Source organism: Macaca nemestrina, chromosome 1, assembly GCF_043159975.1.
Source record: "Macaca nemestrina isolate mMacNem1 chromosome 1, mMacNem.hap1, whole genome shotgun sequence".
Classification (NCBI taxonomy): Eukaryota; Metazoa; Chordata; class Mammalia; order Primates; family Cercopithecidae; genus Macaca; species Macaca nemestrina.
In genome coordinates, this window is record NC_092125.1 from 173,966,732 (window position 1) to 173,986,436 (window position 19,705).

The 19,705-nt window shown below is 40.9% G+C and overlaps 1 protein-coding gene and 1 long non-coding RNA gene across 19 annotated transcripts in view; one reads left to right on the forward strand and one right to left on the reverse strand.

Annotated features, from left to right (window-relative positions):
* Nucleotides 1-8,597, forward strand: part of LOC139362053 (uncharacterized) — a 31,970-nt gene extending 23,373 nt beyond the window's left edge. The window contains exons 2-3 of the long non-coding RNA XR_011620339.1: nt 21-7,245; nt 7,427-8,597. This is a non-coding gene — a long non-coding RNA (uncharacterized lncRNA). The remainder of the gene's footprint in view (nt 1-20; nt 7,246-7,426) is intronic.
* The window catches only part of LOC105495149 (FGGY carbohydrate kinase domain containing), a 440,526-nt gene that overhangs the window by 56,024 nt on the left and 364,797 nt on the right, over nt 1-19,705 (reverse strand). The window lies entirely within an intron of this gene.

Sequence of the window (19,705 nt, forward strand, 5' to 3'; positions counted from 1 at the left end):
TTTCTTACCTTGTGCTACAGACTCCCCAGAGTTGGAGAGGGCAGAGGGTGCAGGGCTCTGCCTGTGCTGTCATCACTTCTGCCCAGGGACCCTGACTGCAAACAGGAATCTTCCCTTAAATGGATAGGGGATACAGGTAATGATAATAATAAATTGTATTAAGTACTTTCTATGAACCCAATTTATTATTATTGCTTCTTCATAATGAACCTAGAGGTAGGCACCATTATCAATGAAATTCTACAGATTAGGAAACTGAATGTTGAAGAGGTCAGGTCTAAGGTCACAGGGCTAAGAGTGTGGAGGCCACATTCTACTAGTCTCTTGGCTTTCGAGAATTTGGGTAGTCTCTGCATATTCATTCCTGTCTTTTTTGATACTCATCACCAGAGTAGCTACCACTTCTTTCTTGAGTACCTATAATGATTACATACATTATCCCATTTGACTTGTCCAGCAGTCCCATGAAGTAGATATTTTCATACTCATTTTACAAATTAGAGAGCTCAGCTTAGAGTAAGCATATTATCCAAAGTCAATTGGCTGTGAAATGAGGAGCCCAAATTCAGATACCATACATGATTTATTAGTAGCTCCCTGAATACTGTACTATGTGCCAAGTACTTTATAAATAGTGACCCATGTAACAACTCTACGAGGTAGATAACATTAGCACTCTCATCTTACAGCCAGGGAAACAGAGGCAGAGATTAATTAAGAAACTTGCTCCAGGCCTCACAAGTAAAGAGTGGCAGAGCTGGGTTTTAACTCCAGGCAGTCTGGCTCAAGAGGTTGGGCAGTCAGCCTCTAGTGCTGTGTTGCCTTAAGGAGAGAAGGATGCCAGCTTGAGGTGAGGAGAAAAAGGGATGATCTCAAAGGCAGGGGCAATTTATTCCTGTGTAGGCAGGAGGCTCAGTGAGTTTACAATCTACCAATGCTTGAAGAAAGAACTCTCCACCCACGTAGACAGGAGCTGTTCCCCAGAGCACTGACTTCCCTCCTCCTAAAGGGGTCGGCCACTGTGGAGAATTTTCCAGCATTGAGCAATGGTGTAGGTGTTTCGTTTCCTTTAGGCCCACTGAGATGTATCATCAGGAAATTGCCTCAGACTCTCAAGCTAGATATGCCTCTACCATTTGGCTACAAAATTCCTCAGAAGAGATGGAAGCCAATAGTTTTAGATGACCAGTTGCATTCAAAGGTCCAGGGGAAAAAAAGGTATTTAACCAGAAAAGGCAAAAGCAAACATGTATTGAGCAGATACCATGTGCTGAAACAATGTGAAACCTCACAATATCCATTTGAAGTTGTGATCAGCTCCATTCTACAGAGAAATAAACTAAGGCTCAGAGTAGCGAAGTTATGTCTCAAAGTCAAGTGGTAAGTAGAGGAAGCTGGGTATGATTCAATGCTCAAATGATTTCAGGCTGCGTGCCCAGCATCTAGCTCCTTGCTGCATCTCATTTGCCTGTGGCTGATCCCGATGGAGTTTTACAATTTTCCCATAATTAATGATAAAATTACTAAGAATGTCTAACAAACACAGAGACCTGCCGGCCTGGTGTGTTCTGATCTCAGCTTTGCCTTGGGTAAAACACTCACCTCCTCAGTCCATAGTTTACTCTTGGGCACATAAAAGTCTAAAACATTATCAGTCTGAAAAACAGTGCTTCAAGAAAAGAAATAGTTTAAAGGGAATATTTCTAAGAAATTCTGATGTCAAAAAGAGATTCACGGATAAAAGTTTATGACATTTTAAAACTCCGGTACCAGATATTGTAAGCAAAGGTAGATGAGAAGAGACATACTATAAGGATGTCTTCAGTATGTAATGACAGATAAAGAATTGGTATATAGAGTAGATAAAGAACTCCTCTAAATCAATGAGGAAAAGACAACCCTATAGGAAAATGAAGAAAAGATATTAATAGGCCATTAACAGAAAAGTACTTGATGGGTATAAAGAGAATGTTCATTCTTACTAGTAATGGGAAAGGCCAAGGAAAAGAACAATGAGCAGTCATTTTCTGCCCCCAAATTGGCAAAAATATTAAACAACTGACAATATCCAGCATTGGCAAAGGCACAGGGACATCATTGGCAGGAATACGAATTGGGACAGCTTTTTTGGAGGACATTTTGGCCACAGCTAACAAAATTTTAAATGCACAAATCCTTCCACTAGAAATTCCACTTTTTTTGTATTTCTCCAAAAGAAATCCTCGTATTTGTATATAAAGAACTACACCAACAATGATCTTTGTGTCTCCGTTTTTAATAGCTAAACACTAGAAACTACCTAAAGGTCTATCAACACATTGGTTAAACAGTTTTTTATATATGCAGATTCTGGAATTACTGTTATCATGGGGCAGCTTTATATGTATTAATATATTCCAAAGTATCTTGTAGATAAAAAAGTTGATCTCTTTTTCATCCTCTACTATTTAAATAGTATAGTATCCTATTATACAATCTCTACTATATGATCTGTATATGTGTATATATATGTCTGTGAATACATCAAAAAAGTAAGACAGGCATACAAAATGCATAATAGTGATTATTTTTGGGATCAGGGGAGGTTTGTGCCTTTCACTTTTGCTCTATATTCCATTGTTCGTGCTTTTACAAAGTAAGTGTATTCCTGTCATTTTTCAAGTATCTAAAGAAAAGCAAGTTGGCAACAGAGACAGAAACACTTGCTTTGTGCTCAGGGTTATCTGCTGTTCAACCAGGATTGAGAAATCCTCTGACCCAGCCCCAGGGCTGGGCTTGCTCTTCTGCTGATAAGAATGGTAAGATGCTCAGCCGGAATCTGCCTTTATCTCATTCTCTTCTGTTTCTGTAAGTGCTCATACATCTGAACATATGTGCACATATACACATTCCTGTCTAGCGCGCATACTCAGAGTAACTACTGCGTAGGCTAGTTCAACAGCCTGAGAACTTCTGAATCATGAACCAGAGCAATTCTTGTCATCTTGATAAAACATGTACACAATCACACTCCAATACAACTACAACAAAAATAACAAATTGTCAGGCCCCATAAGCAGAAGCCTTGATTTAAACCATAGGGTCCAGTGGGCACACACTGGATGTGAAGCTCCTTAAATAATGGCTCTGCTAGCCTAAAACATATCAGATGTTCCTTTAGCCTTAGCTCACCCAAGACATAAACTATGTGTTCAGGGGAAAGCAAAGTCAAATGACTCATGACAGAGTTTGTTTTTAGTATGAATTATTTTTTCTGGCTCCTTGCTTTTAAAGACAGATCCTTTTCAGATGGGCTAAAGCAAGGACTGCTGGGAGCTGGGCTCACAAGACTAGCCTTCCTATTCTTCTGCAAGTTGGAAGTAGATGCCCAGGAAAGGAGAGTTTATTTCCCATTATGCTGACTCCCATCATGCACTGCTGCTTCTTTTTCCTTTCAAAACCGTGCAATGGCAGCCTTGTGGTAGCTGGGTGACAAGGTGGAAAGAACACTGGATTTGGAGTCTGTGAGATTGGAGCTCCAATTCCAAATTTGCCAGTTACTAATCGTGTGATGCTGGGAATGTCACACGACTTTTCTGTTCTGGGTTGCAGTTTCCTCGAAGATGAAATGGGTATAATGAGTATTGCAATGGATTGTGGTGGAGGCTCAATGATTTAACCTTAGTGCCTGGCACATGGAAGACACTCAGTAAATAGGACTGGACAGAACCCTCAGGACAGAGATGGTATCCTATTTACCCCTGTATCCCTTGTGCTTGTTGGAGAACAAGGCAGAAAATACCTGAAGAAGAAAGGCAGCAATGAAGGGCTGCAGGAATAATTGTGACAAATAGTAACAAACATTCTTTGTATTTATCATGTGCCAGATACTGTTCTGGCTGCTTTACATGTATCTCATTAATTTTTACAAATAACCCTCTGAGCAGAGGCTTCCTATGTGGAGTATAAGAAAAGGCAACATCAGGAATAGCCAACTTCTCAGACCACTTTAGAATAACAGACATAAGTGGGGAAGGAGAATAGCAGCAGTGTATCCAACAAAGGTGGTTAACAGCCAGAACCCTTCCAAGGGTATAGCAGATAAGGACAGCTTCTTAAGGTACTTCTTAAGGTACTCTGGAGGAGCGAGTGCCCCAGGACAGAGCTGTCATCCACGGACTATGAAGAAGCTGCCCACCTGGTGCCCATATACATTCAATACTTCTCCCTCCTCAGCAGGTATAACTAAGATGAACACAAAATTCTAGAGCTGATAGAGACTAAATTTAGACATTGCCTGGCATAGTTCCACTTTACTAGGTTTGAGGATGGCTAGTTGCTCAATGTCACACAACAAGAGAGTGGTACAGCAAAGACTAGAATCTGGTCCCTACTTTCCAAAGCGGCTTTCCACCTCTGGCGTCTAGACCACATTACATTAACAGCCTCTCTCTCTTCTATGCACACCCTTGACATTTTAACTTATTTTTTCACTCATTTTTTACCCCATAGTTCTCATCTAAGCAATGTTCAGGATAAAGAGAAATGTTGGCTATCAGCTATACGCAGTTCCACTGATAAAGCCCTCCCTAGAATAAGACGAATGCCTGGCCTTTTCTCCCAATAAGTCACTGACTAATCTACTTGACAAGCACATTTTTGATAAAGATATAGGTCTCCATACGAGTCTGCCTACATGGAAATAATGGGCAGAATGTGGAATAGTGATTTCTCAGGGTGAATTAATTAAAATACCTTTTGGCTTTATACCTCTGAGATAGTTTGGCTCTGTCTCCCCATCCAAATCTCACCTCAAATTGAAATCCCCACGTGCTGAGGGAGGAACCTGGTGAGAGGTGATTGGATCATGGGGGCTGTTTCCACTATGCTGTTCTCATGATAGTGAGGGAGTTCTCACGAGAGCTGATGTTTTAATGTGGCACTTTCCCCTACGCTCTCTCTCCTACCGCCTTGTGAAGAAAGTGCCTGCTTCCCCTTCACCCTCCGCCGTAACTGTAAGTTCCCTGAGGCCTCCTCAGCCATGCAAAACAGTGAGTCAGTTAAACCCTTTTTGTTTTTAAACTACCCAGTCTCAGGTAGTATCTTTATAGCAGTGTGAAAACAGACTAATACAACCTCCATTTCATGAGCTGCCTCTGTAACATGTGGGAAAAAATCACTCACTGATTCATTCATTTATACGTTCATGTACTCATTCATTCACATTTTCATCCAGTACACAATTGAGTTCACCTCTGAGTTCATGAATCCTTTGTTCCCAAGGTTTAAAATTCTGCACACACTCTCTCCTATTTCAGGCCCTCTACACATACATACCCCTCTCCAAACACACACACAGGCAGACACACACTCACTTTTATTTACACTTCCAAATCCTGACTGGACTCAACTGTCACTTCCTTTGGAACATTTTCTCTGTCTCCCCAAAGCTGAGGCTTAGCACACTGTATTATGCTATTTTATGGTATTTCTCTTCTGCAATACTGTTAGAAACTTGAGAGCAGGGACTGTATCTTTCTTGCTTAGAATTTTATCCAAGTAGAGATAGATGGGCCTAGTACAAGTGGTTGGCACATAGATGGCACTCAAGCATTTACTGATAAAATGAACGCAAGAAAGAAAAATGACTGAAGAAAGATTATGACATAAGCTCTGTCCTCAGTCAATTTCCAGTCTAGTGGAGAGGCAGACACACAAAAAAGTCACCATACTTGTGTGAAGTATGATATCCAAGGTCTGTTCAGTGTTGTGGGGCACTGAGGATGAACTGTGCTGGGATTCCACTTCTGTCTTATGTTCATCTTATCTGACTTTGCAAGATAAAAATGTGTGGGGCTATGGGTATATATGGAAGATACTCAGGGTATAAGCTTTCTTAGGCCAATTCTCTTGCATGTGTCCCCCTATCCACAACACTCCCGGTGGATGACATCTCAGGATTTTGCAATTCCAAATCATTTCTTTGAGTTCAGTGAAACCAGAGTCTGAGACAGAAAACACAAGAGTGCTGGGAACAGAGAAAGGAAAGAAACATGAGCCCCACAGTATTCTCCTTACTCAACATATTCCAGCCTCCCTGCTCTTTTTGCTTTTCTTCACACAAGTTCAATTCATTCCCACTCCAGGGCCTTTGCACTTGCTGTCCTCTCTGTCATTTGGGACTCACCATGAACACCCCTTCCTCAGGAGGGCCTCTCTCCTGCTCACACAGTCAGCCATTCACACCCAGTCTGTCATTCCATTTTTGCTCCCTGATATCACTTTGCTTTCTTTCATAACATTTCTTGCCACCTGAAATCAATGTTACTTGTTGTGATTGCTGTTTCTTAGCATCTTCCCACCTGAATGTAAGTTCTGTGAGGGCAGGTGTTGCTAGACAAAGCTAGAGACACTCAGTGAGGAAAGAACACAGGTATCAGACAGTAAAGGAGACCTGCACACTCCAAAGGGAGGGCAGGCTAATGGGGCTAAGCAAAGTGACACTGACTCCCAAGCAGTTCAAGGAAAAACTAACAATATAAACTCTTACTGCACACAACCTATGATAAGCTCATGCGCTCCTTTGTTGAAGTTTCCTTGTTGGAACACAGAAGCATTCCGTGAATGTGGGTAAAATTGGGATAATAACAGTTCCTGTCCCATGGTGACTGAGTTAATTCATGCAAAGTGGTTAGAACAGAGCTTGGCATATAAAAAACATCAATAAACGTTGCCTATCGTCATTGTCACCATCATTATTTACAGAGAGATATGACAGATAGGTAACACTGGTCTATAAGAATTATATGCATTGCTGTGCACTGTATTTGCTTTTTCTTTTTGAAATGAATCTTAGAATTTCTACAGTGTACAAAGTTAAACATGTGCCACCTATTTTGAACTTGATGTAGTACAAAAAGTTTTATAAGAATTGTTTGTCAGTTTTTATATAATCAAATAATTTTAATGTGTTTGTAATAGATACATTTATGATTGCTTTGATCAAGAATTTAAAAGTTTCAAGACATATAAACATGGAGAAAATGTAAGGGCTCTGAGAAGCTAGAAGAAATAATGGTATCAGTGGAGAGAACAAATAGACAAAAAGTCTGAATGACAACTTTATAAGGGTGAATATGGATATAGAATATTGTACAAGGCAAACAGAAGAATTGGAGATGTAAGAAGCAAGACATTCCCACAGGACAGCAAGTCAAAGCAGTCATCACTTCTCTGCAATCACCGCAGGACATGCCTGTTACAAAGGTGAGAATAGCAGGCAAACTGTTGCAAATACGAACAGGAATTAAACACGTTAATAAATACGATGTTGTTTTATTAATAACTTAAAAAATCTGCTAGAATACTATATGTTACTCCAAGTTTGGCTAGTTCTTTATTTTTTCAAAAAAACCTCTTTTTATTTACCTCCTTTTTTTGTTTGCAGATTGGAAGCCTGGAAAGTAGAACTGGAAACGTACCTCGCCCAGGGTACCATGTACCTTCTTTCTCCATCAGTCCCAATGACCCACAAATACTTTTTCTATTCATGTCAAAAGAGCAGAGGGATTGTTTTTGAAAGAGATTTTAGCAGCCCATGCAATGTTCTCTAGAGCCCCGAGGTGGCACTATTGCAAAACTAACAGAAGCCTGAACCATCAAAAAGAAAAAGTACCTTTAGTATGAAACACTTTCAATAACTGCGCAAAAGGCAGACATCATTTAATACAGACGCTACAAACAATTTAGTATCTCTAACAGAATTTTTAATTTCCTTTTAAACTCAAAGACTCACCCCAAGAAGAAGAAAAATATCATTTTTTTAGCCAGAAAGAAAAATCTCAGAACTGTTCTTTCTCCTGACCTTTACAATGAAGGACTCAGCTGAAGCTCATGATACTAAGAGTTTGTGGTATAACCTGTTTTATAATCAAGATTGACTTGATAGTACAAAAGAACTAGCTTTCAGAGTAAAAATGTAAGACAGTAAATGAGGGCTGGCTGGAAGGAAAAATGTAGCTATGTTAGTTTGATACTCAACTAAAAGCTATAATCTTATTAAACATATTTAAACATGGTTTTCATTTAGATTTGGCAGTTTGATTAATGGGGATGTATTAAATAATACCTGGCTGCTAAGAGCATATTTAGGAATCAGTGCCACATAAAACATACAACATGTACAATTCAGTTTCATTATTATTTAAGGTTCTCTGTTCTCTTAGGTGTGGGCACACACATATTAAAAATTAAGTACACACGCTCAGTGTATGCTCAGCGCTTTTAAAGGGCTTTCTCTTTAAGCAGAAACATGAAATGGAAAATGAACTCAACTCTGGTGAAAGGTAATGGATTCAACCCTTTGGGGACAGCTGTCCTGTTTATCAAAAGGAAGGGGAGAGGTGGGTCAGAAGCAAGAAAAAAAAATTCCCAAGTGGTCAGCAAAGAGAGAAACCCAACTTCAGAGGGGAGCTGAAATCAGTTTCTACACCCAGGCTTCCTTCTTTGTCACAGTGGAGAGGTCGAATGAATGGTATGTTTAACCATAAGACCATGGGGGAATTGAGATGCTGACTGATTCCCAGAGCATTATAGAAACACTTTGGTAACGGGAGTGTGGGGGTTGCGGGGGAGTGGGAAGAAGCATCTGTAGTTTTTCTGGGCATAATGCTAGGTACTAACCAAGGGGTGGGAACTGGGGGGGTGGGCATGGTTCTGCCTAGCTGGGAAAATAGAAAATTATGAAGTGAAGGACCAACTACCATAATAGAGTTCTACTCAGTGTTTTTGATGAGAAAGAAATGATACATATGACATGCAGAACATTATCAATAAATCAGCTTTCTCTCCTTTCAAATGACATGAGGTTCCCTAATAATCTTTGGGCTGGAACAAGACATCTCAGAGAAGCCAAAATGTCACATATCACATTACATTTCTAAACAACCCAATGGGACAGGTTATAGTAGTGGTAGTAATATTTTAACTTTGGAAACTATGTTTAAATCCAGAAAAAATACAGAAAGCATCTCATCACTCAGAAGGAAAAAACAGGCATTTTTTTTTGATAAAAGTATTATTATCTCTATGTCCAGATTACAGAACTAAGGCTCAAAGAGTTTAATCACGTTACCCAAGATCACATATTAGTAAATTTCAGAGGTAGGACTGGAACCCAAGGCTGTCTTATTTGAAAATCCACTTTTAAAATCTTCAACTCTCATTTCTTCTCTGTGACTGACTGAAGACTTGGACAGAAGAAACAAAGAAAATAGGGGGTGATGTGGAGGGGCACAGCATGCAATTCTGTTTACCTCTTGTCACCTACTTGCAAAAGACTGGAAGAAGAGAGTCTGATTTCTTCTCAAATACCTCTTCCCATTGCTGCTATCGTCCACAACTGAGCTATCTATTTGCCCCACTGGAAAGAAGTCCCAAAAATGTTAAGCACGCCAAAGTCTTCACAGAGATGATGGTTATAATCAGCAGACCACAGAGAACAAGCTATGTTGCATTAAGAATACAACCAAGAAGGAAGGAAATTCTGATACATGCTACAGCATGGATAAACCTCGAGAACATTATGCTAAGTGCAATTAGCCGGTCAACAAAAGACAAATGCCGTATGATTCCACTTATATGAGGTATCTAGAGAGTAGTTAAATTTACAGAGACAGAAAGTAGAATGGTGGTTGACAGGCGCTGGGGGAGGGGCAATGCAGAGTTATTGTTTAACTGGTACAGTTTCAGTTTTGCAAGATGAAAAGAGTTCTGGAGATGGATGGTGGTGATGATTGCACAATAATGTGAATGAACTTAATACCACTAAACTGTACACTTAAAAATGGTTAAGATGATCAATTTTATGTTATGTGTGTTACAAACAAACAAACAAAAGAATACAACCAGGACCACCTCCTCCAGTGGTGATTTACAATTATGTACAATGTTCTCTTGCCTGGCACAATATGAAGCATGACCTTCAACATTTTCAAATTTTTGGAAGTAAAGGTATTTTTGTGGTACTTCTCGCCACTTTTCTGGAAAGCAGGATATCTGGAGGTAGAGGGTTTTTTTTTTTTTTTTTCCCACATGTAATTTTACATTTGCATGTTTCATAAGGATGCTCATCCTGGTTTGATCAGCAATGAGCTCTCTGGCCATGCACAAAGCACTTCCCCTTTCTGGGTCTCAACTTCCTCATCTGTAAAAAGAGGGTTTGTGTGGGATAATCTCTAAGGGCCCTTCCAGCTCTCAGTTCAGATTCCTATTTTTCCAAATGCTAATAGTGTCTACACTCTTAGGCACACATTGCTTATTACTAACACTCATCAGATCCTTTCTGTGAGGCACTCGTCATTTCAGAAATACCTGCACTTGCTGCACTTTTCCTGGGGGCTAGACAGAGAGATGAAGGACACAGTATAAGGTAGGCAGACAGAAAGAAGACAATTGGTTGGGCGTGGTGGCTCACGCCTGTAATCCCAGCACTTTGGGAGGCCGAGACAGGCGGATCACGAGGTCAGGAGATCGAGACCACCCTGGCTAACATGGTGACACCCCGTCTCTACTAAAAATACAAAAATTAGCCAGGCACGGTGGTGGGCGCCTGTAGTCCCAGCCACTCAGGAGGCTGAGGCAGGAGAATGGCGTGAACCTGGGAGGCGGAGCTTGCAGTGAGTGGAGATCGCACCACTGCACTCCAGCCTGGGCAACAGAGCGAGCCTCCGTCTCAAAAAAAAAAAAAGAAAAAAAAAAAAAAGAAAGAAGACAATTGAAGGGTGTCTTGGAAGGAGCACTAGACTGAGAGTCTGATGCTATGAGGTTTAGTCCTGGGCCCCTGCCACTTGCTCACCATGTGACTCAGGAAGGAAGAAAGCATTTACTGGGGACTTTTATGCATGAGGGACTTTTATACACATTATCATACTATTTCATATGCTTTAGTAATTCAGGTCCTATCTTCACAATTATTTTCTTTTCCCAAGTACTATCTATAGTATTGATTAGTCATAAAATATTTTTGTAAATTCTGGGAAAAAACTTTTCTTTTTAAAATTGTCTCAAGCTAGGGAAAAATGTTCATGAAAACCCAGGTTTAATGCTAGGTACATTTTTTCTAGTATCTATTAAAATGAATATTTAACCATTAGAGAAAGAATATCTGTAAACCACTATGTAGAATGCCTGAATGTCACTGGTGGTGTGTGTGTACATTTTGGAAAATGCCACTTGATCTTACTTTATCTCCATTTTTGGCTGCTGGTGCCCATGGAATTCAGCAACTCATCCAATTTTGAACCAGCAGAACTCACAGCAATGTACTGGTTCATATTTCTCTCACTTTTAGAATGAATATGTTCTAGAAAGTTGCATGCACAGAACTTCCATGATTTTTAGATTTCATAGATGGCAACACTTCCAAAATGACTTGGGACACTGACATATGGATAGAAAGTTTTTATTTTGCCAAGAAGAAGCTCAAAGTTTTCTCTGACAAGTAATATATACATGAAAAAAACTCACAGGATTTTCTACATCAAATGGTTGGGAGACGGACATCTCAGGATAATATAAGTCATTTAAGAAGAATACAATTAGCTTAAGGAAGAATCCATGACATTCTGCTTACTCTCCAGTATTTCTGACTAGTAAAAACCCTGTTATGAACCAGCCACGGTCCAGGCTCAGCACTGGCTAACCACAGTGTAATGGGCTTTGGAATCAGGCAGATCAGAAAGTCCTGGCTTTGTACTAACTACACGTACAGCATTGGGAAACCACTTATCTCCCATGAGCCTCAACTTCTCATTTGTAAACTGAGGATACTGCTCATTGCCGTCAAGATTAAATACAATAAATTTGTAAGATGCCTAGCACAGTCCCTGACTCATTGAGTAGGAACTCATTAGGTGGTAATGGCCACTTAATAACTTTTCCCACTCTCATTGCATGTACCAAGAAAGGCTGCCATGAGGATACAACATGGAATGCATGGGCAAGTGTGCTGCAAGTTCCTATGGGTCGCACAGCTGTAACTCCTCCTTTGAGTCTCCACTTAGAAGTTATTTACCCTGGGAAACTCTCCTTGACCCACCAGGTTGGGTAAGAAGCCTCTGCTTCTAGTGTAAAGGCACCTGTCCTCTCCATCTTTTCACTTGTCACTGCAGTAAAATTGGTGGGCAACTTTTCCCTCTCCCCAGTAGGCCCTCCAGAACTCTGAGAGGGTAGGGAACATACTAGTCTTGCTTGTCATTGTTTCTTCACCATCTAGCACATAGTCACTGCCACATACAGAACTCTTTTAATTTATTAAATAGACACATGAATTGATGGAAGGATTAGTAGGAGTTTTCAAACCTGTTTTGTGGTACTGTGCTTAATGCTTGATTGTCTTGGCTATGGGCTTACATCAACATTTCCCAATTTTGGTACTTGAAACTTTAGCAAAGTAAGATGCTCCATGAAAAACTAATTCTTCGATCAAGTAAATCTGGGAAACACTATTCTCTATATGCCTACCCAAACTGAGAGATTCACAATGTATGTTTACATTTTAAAGTCTTAACAGATGTCTTACTATGAAGACACCTAGTTACAGCTGGGTACTGTGAAGGGCATCCATAGTCCCAGCTACCTGGAAAACTGAGGACAGAGGATTTCTTGGGCACAGAAGTTAGAGTACAGCCTGAGCAACATAGTAAGACCCCATCTCTTTAAAAAAAGATGTCTAGTTATCTTGAACATCATAGCAGTTTTCAAACTAAGTTTTTTCCAGAAATACTTTTTAATGTATCAAAGAAGACTCTGAGAAATCCTAGCCTGTAGAGACCTTGATCTCTGAGAAATTATTTCTCATGGTTTGTACCAATTCTTTGTCCTGGTTCTCCTTTTCCCATTGAAAACTTCATAGCCAAGAATCAGAGCAGGCATGCATACTGGGCATGACAAAAAGGCTATGTAGACAATGGAAACTTTGAGAAAACTGATAGACATATGAACCAGTCCAGGAACTGACCAAAAGTATTTTGACATTAACTATGGAGGTCCTCACTTGTATCACATGGAGCTTTCAGTTTTTTTTGTTTGCTTGTTTGTTTTGAAACAGGGTCTCACTCTGTTGCCCAGGCTGGAGTGCAGTGGCATAACACTGGCTCACTGCAACTTCTGCCTCCCAGGTTCAAGCAATCCTCCCACCTCAGTCTCCCAAGTAGCTGAGACTATAGGCACACACCACCACATCCAGCTAATTTTTGTATTTTTTTGTAGAGACAGGTTTTCACCATGTTGCCCAGGCTGGTCTCAAACTCCTAGGCTCAAGGGATTTACCGGCCTCAGCCTCCCAAAGTGCTGGGATTACAGGTGTGACCCACCAAGCCCGGCCAGCTTTCCCAGTTCTGTGAACGTATATGACTTCAATTGCTCTTCCTCCTCCTCTTCCTTCCTCTTCTTCTCCTTCCCCTTCTCCTTCTCTACCACCACTACTATTACCACCAGCTTTCACAGTTCTATGCACGTATATGATTTTCAATTGCTCTTCCTTCCTCTTCTTCTCCTTCCTCTTCTCCTTCTCCACCACCACTACCATTACCACCATTAATACGTATGACACACTGCCTGTCCCAGGCACCGTTCTAAATGTTCTCCCTGCGTTAGCTTACTTAATCATCACAACAACCTTATGAGGGAGATGCCAGTGCCACCTCCATTTTACAGAGGAGTAACTGAAGTGTAGAGAGGTTAATTAAGCCACAGGTTTGTAAGATGGGTAGAATATTTTACAGATTTACACTAATAAATTTTACTGATAGAAAACCGAGGCTGAGCACATAATTGATGCATTCAGATGAAGCAGTCAGATGAAGCATCCATCAGATGAAGCAGTCTGTAAGTAGCCATATCCATATTCCGATGCAAGCTCTTTCTGGCACATCAAACTGTCTCTTGGTGTTAATAATATCTTATATTTGTGAATTACTTTATAGTTTACTAAGCACTTCCACATCTTTTATTCAATTTAAATCTTCTGACAATACTTACACAAATATTATCAATCTTTCAGACTGCGAAATTGAATTTCAGAGAGTTCCCACTACTGGTAGTAATAATGATGATAACATTAATGATAACTATCTTCTACTTTTGATGAACTGACTTGCTCAGGGCAACAGAGCTTAGCATGGGCAGATGTGGGGCTCAGACGCAAGTCTTCTGATGCCAAGTCCAGAGTTTGTTCCACCCTTGAAAGATGGGCCTCTCCAGTATGACCACAGCACGATTAGCCTAGCTGCGGCAGAGGAGAGAGGTTGACAGCATCAGCTTGGCATTCAGTTGGCGTGGCTTTTAAAGTGGCTCAACATCTGCCATCAATTAGACTTCCTGTTGCCATGGTGATAGTTTGTTATTGCTCGGTTGATAAGACGGCCCATGCAAGAAGACTATCTTCCTCTTTTCCCTCCCACTCTACAGCAAAGTTTCTCCCCCTACCCTTTTTTTCTTGTCTTCTCATCTAACATAGTGGACCTTTTGCCATATGATAATGATATAGTAGTTCCCAAATTGGGAACCCTGTTGGACTCCTGATGATAATCTTTGGAGTTAATGAGAATTTTTTTTCTCCCCATTTGCTTAAAACAAAGGCTTTGTCAGACCAACTTTGGGTTAATTCATCTCTGACGCTTCTTAGCTCTCCGATCATGAACAAATCCCTGGACCTTATTTTTTCATTTGGAATAAGTGATAAGAAAGCCTAACTGGCAGGGTAATTTTGAGAATTTTATATAATAAATACAAAGATGTCAGCACCGAATTTAGAATGTAGTTATGGGCAAACAAGAAATGACAGCGGTTGTGATATTTAAAATAATAGCAATGATTATTTACAAAGAGGTGAAATGAGACAGAGATTTAGAGTTGGAAATTCGGGTCAGTTACTTTCATTCATGTATCAACAATTCTAACTTTTCCTTCAATTGAACCTGTTCTTTTCCTTTATAGCACTTAACCCAAGATATATTTATTTGTTCTTATCTTTTTAACTGTCTCTTTCAGTCAACTGCAGATGTGATCAGTATTAGGGCCATGGTTATTTTGCTTATCATTGTACCTTGGGGGTATTGTTGAATGAATGAACACGTATTTACCAAGGAGCTACTCTACGTCAGGCTGCGTGTTCGCCATTGGAGATACAAAAATCACTTGAGCAAGATTCTTACTCTTGAGGCATTTGCATAAGGGGTCTGTGAAAATGACAAAAATAAAGTAAGTGAGGCCTTCATCTTTGAATCCAAAAGGGTTTTTTCTTTACAAATCCAATGACATAAATGGAATTAAATCTTCAGTAATCTTCTAGCACAAAGGACGGATGTGGGGGTGGTATGGATATCTCAAGGCTCTAAGTACCAAAAAGAATTCAGACTGGTAGTGTTAAGTCCCCAAAGTAATCAGACTTTCCCTTTGAAACATACAGTTAAAAAAAAGAAAATAAAAGAACAAAAAAGAAAGGGAAGGCTTTTCTGAGGGCCAGCTCATTGACTCCTCCCAGAACAGTCTGATCCCCTCTGCTAGTGAAGCAAGAGGTCAGATCCCCAGACGGAAAATCAATCTCCAAGAGTGGCTGGATAGAATTTCTAATTCACCAGTGCCATGACACGCAGTCTGTTTTCAGCCAAGGAGAATGAGGCCCAGAGGCTTTAGCTTCCCCAATCCACTGTACATTATCAGGCTGAGCTGACACCCCTCCCTGTCTGGAACACACAATGTTTGACAGTAACACAGACAGGCACAGTGATCCCATGGTGAGGGCCCTCCAACCTGCTTTTCTCACGGTAGGCTAGGCTATTTTGAAGTTACTTTATTATTGAATTACTAAATATCATTATTAAACATTCTAAATATTTTGGGTTATTTCCTTTGGAAAGATCTAGTCCAGTGCTTATGTTCAGCAAAGACCCTCCAAGGCTGCCAGGCAGTGGGGAAAGAGGGTGTGATGGATAAGCCAGAGACACAGTTCACCTTCTGTTTTATATATTGGCCTCCCAAAGGTTCCACTGCTTTACATTTTTGAAAACCAGAATCTGATTCTTTCAGTTTAAAGATGAGGAAACTGTGGCCCAAAGAGGTAGATCTCTTGTTCCAGATCATACACTGAGTTATTAGTAATAGAACAGACTCTAATGACTGGGGAGTCAGTCTTTGAAAAATTAGAGCAAGTGAGAACCGTTAAGGAGCAGTTTAGAGTCAGAGCTAATGTGCACAAGTAAAGTTGTTTCTGGAGACACAGGTCAGATTTTACCTGCTAGCGACTTTAAATCTAAGTCCACCCCCAGCAGTGCCACTACTTTAAGTGCCTGGGTTTCTGTGTAACTAGTCACAGGTGGCTGCCTTCTTAGCCAGCTTCAGGGAGATTACAAATTCTCTGTAAAACTTCACCTCCAGTCTGGTACAACACACATGTATCCAGCACCAACTACTGGCTAAGGACGAGTAAGACTTGGACCCTTATATGGAAGCTCACATTTGAGTGAGATCAGCAAATATGGCAACATCTAAGGGCAGTGCAAGAGATGGGCACATGGGGGTAGCGCCATATAGAGGTGGGCCTGACCAAGATGAGTTTCCCAAAGGAGCTTTATAGAGATGGGTTTCAGTATTTAGAGTGAACAGACCAGAGTCAGAATCTGGGTTTGTATCTGAGCTTCACCTCTTACCAGCTATGTAACCTTGGGAAAGCGTGTGGCCTCTTGGCGATTCAGGTTCCTTGTGTGCAAAGTACAACTGATATCAGGATCTCACTGGACCGCTGTGAGGACTAAGTGAGCTAATAACCAAAAAGTGCCTAAATGGCAGCTGGCACATACTAAATGAATCCCCTCTATCACTTTTAGGGGCCCCTTGAAGACAGGAGTCCCAGCGCCCCACCATACTATAATATGCTGGAAACTCACTAAAGCCTGTTGTTTCCTAGTCATTGAAACGCTTGCTTCAATTTCCATTTTAGGATTTTCTATAAATTTCTCCTCCAGCCTCTGCAGTGGTTAGTCAGTTTACTGAGATGAAGACAACTGCTGTAGTTCAATTATCCAAACCAGTCTGGTTTGTCAAGATCCCTCTTCATCAGAGATGCTGACAGGTGAAACTGAAAGGGCCAGCTTGGTAGGAATTTCACTGCCATCAATTCTATCCAACACACAGGCTCCTCTCTAGGCCAAGATGTCAGGGAGGGGGCTGGGGAGGGAGGAGGGAGTAGATTTTGAGCTGGTGGAAAGCGGCTTGCTCCCCGTCTCTCAATGACATTGCTTCAGAAGGTGCTTTCTCCATCCTGAAATTCTCAAATGTGTTCTTTTATAACACCCTATACACAAATGAACTGTAGTGAAAGAGGATAGCATTTTAGGGGCATTTAAAGAGTATTCCCTTCTATTTTAGAGACTCTTCAAAACTGTGAGAGATGAGTAATAAACTTTTATTATTACTCATAGGCTGAACTAATTTACAAGCTATTTTTCTTAAGCAGAAAGCAGTATTATCTAAGAAGCACTTAATTTTTTTTTTTTTAAGTGAGACTACCAGCTTGCAACATCTTTTTAAAAGACAGTTAAAGGTTAAGGGAATACTGAGCAAAAAGTACTACCAAGACTGCTGATCAAATTCCTAACTGATCTGTTTGTGGTTAAAAACCCCACCTGTAAACAACTGTGGTCCTCTCTCTCCAACTTTCTCTTTCACCACTCCTGAACTGGGACCCTTCCCAGGAGTTAACATTGATCTCCGTTCTGTCTGCATCTGTTCCTTTGCTCTCACCAGCACCTCTATCTAAAAAGTCCTTTTCCTGCTGCTTCTCTGTCTGTCCTAAGTTAATGTTTCCACTCCAGCCCATTTCAAGCCCCATTTCTTACACAAAGCCAGGCTTCTCTTTCCTGCTGGTAGTCACTACCAGAGAGTAGATTTATGCAACGGCGCTCTCTGGTTCAGGTCACTTTATATATACTTCTCTAACCCAACTGTCTGTTCCTGGAAGATGCGGAACCTGGCCTTGCTCCCCAACCTTTTAAAAAAATGTCTAGGCCGGATGAGGTGGCTCACGCCTATAATCCCAGCATTTTGGGAGGCCAAGACGGGCAGATCACCTGAGGTCAGGAGTTTGAGACCAGCCTAGCCAATATGGTGAAATCCTGTCTCTACTAAAAATACAAAAATTAGCCAGGTGTGGTGGCAGGCGCCTGTAATCCCAGCTACTTGGGAGGCTGAGATAGGAGAATCACTTGAACCAGGGAGGTGGAGGTTCCAGTGAGCCAAGATTGCGTTACTGAATTCCAGCCTAGGTGACAGAGTGAGACTCCGTCTCAAAAAAAAAAAAAAAAAGAAAAGAAATTCTAAAAAACACTTGGTCCTATACTACATATGGTCCAGTTCTTAGATGTCCCCAAGTGGAAAGAGCATGTGCCTGGGGACAGAAAAACTTGCATTCAAATTCCAGGTTGAATATGAACGTTTGGTGTGACCTTGGGTAAGTTCCTTTACTTTTTTGATTCTGCTTTCTCATCTGTAAAAAATGAACACAATAAACTTTCCACATAAACCTGTCCTGAGAATTAGGTGAGTAAGGCTGAATATTGTTTCTGTAAGGTCATTTCTACAAGACCAGGGCAATATGAATTATGTTTGCAGTTTTCTTAATATTGCTTTGAAACTGACAAAAAGCTTAGAAAACCTTGAGGAACAGATGTGAGTCCAATAAACATAAGTTCTAGGACATACAGACTTAAGTTGCTAAGACCACTACTTAATAGCAGTGTGACTTTGGGCAAATCTCTTGCCCTCTCTGAGCCTCCATTTCCTCATTTGGCATATGAGAATAATCACATACCTATTATAGTGACTTATCTAGAAGAGTGAATGGTCCAGGGCTCTGGCTCAAGAAAGAGGTGTCCCTATTCCTTCTGACTAGACACTATCTTGTACTGTGCTTGGCTATGACTTGGACTCTAGTTTTGTCTCCTCAGAGAGGGGATAAGCTACCTGAGGCTCTGGCCTCAATGCCAAACTCAGTTAGGTGTATAGGCAGTATTCATCAAAGATGCTTAGGTCAATTTATTGTCTTTTGGGCTTTAGTCAAAGTGAATTTCTCTCCATGATAACTGGCCATCCCTTTTCCAGTTGGCTTGGCTCATTCCAACACGGAGAGGAGGAGAAGTGAATTCTCTATAAGGACTACCTTTTCTTTTAGTATTTAAAAGCAACGATATCAGTCAGAGTCCAGTCAGGGTAGCTGAAACTACTCTAGGTCTTTGAACAGGAGGAATTAAATATAAGAAATTAGTTTCAGCTGGCCGCGGTGGCACACCCCTGTAATCCCAGCACTTTGGGAGGCCGAGACGGGCGGATCATGAGGTCAGGAGATCGAGACAATCCTGGCTAACATGGTGAAACCCCGTCTCTATTAAAAAAAAAATACAAAAAATTAGCTAGGCATGGTGGCGGGCGCCTGTGGTCCCAGCTACTCAGGAGGCTGAGGCAGGAGAATGGCGTGAACCCGGCAGGCAGAGCTTGCAGTGAGCCAAGATCGCGCCACTGCACTCCAGCCTGGGCGACAAAGTGAGACTGTGTCTCACAAAATAAAATAATAATAATAAAAAGGAAATTAGTTTTATTGGTGACAGAAGACAACTAGAAGCCAAACAGGTTGTTGAAGCCACACAGCGGTTACCAACAGCAGACAGATGCT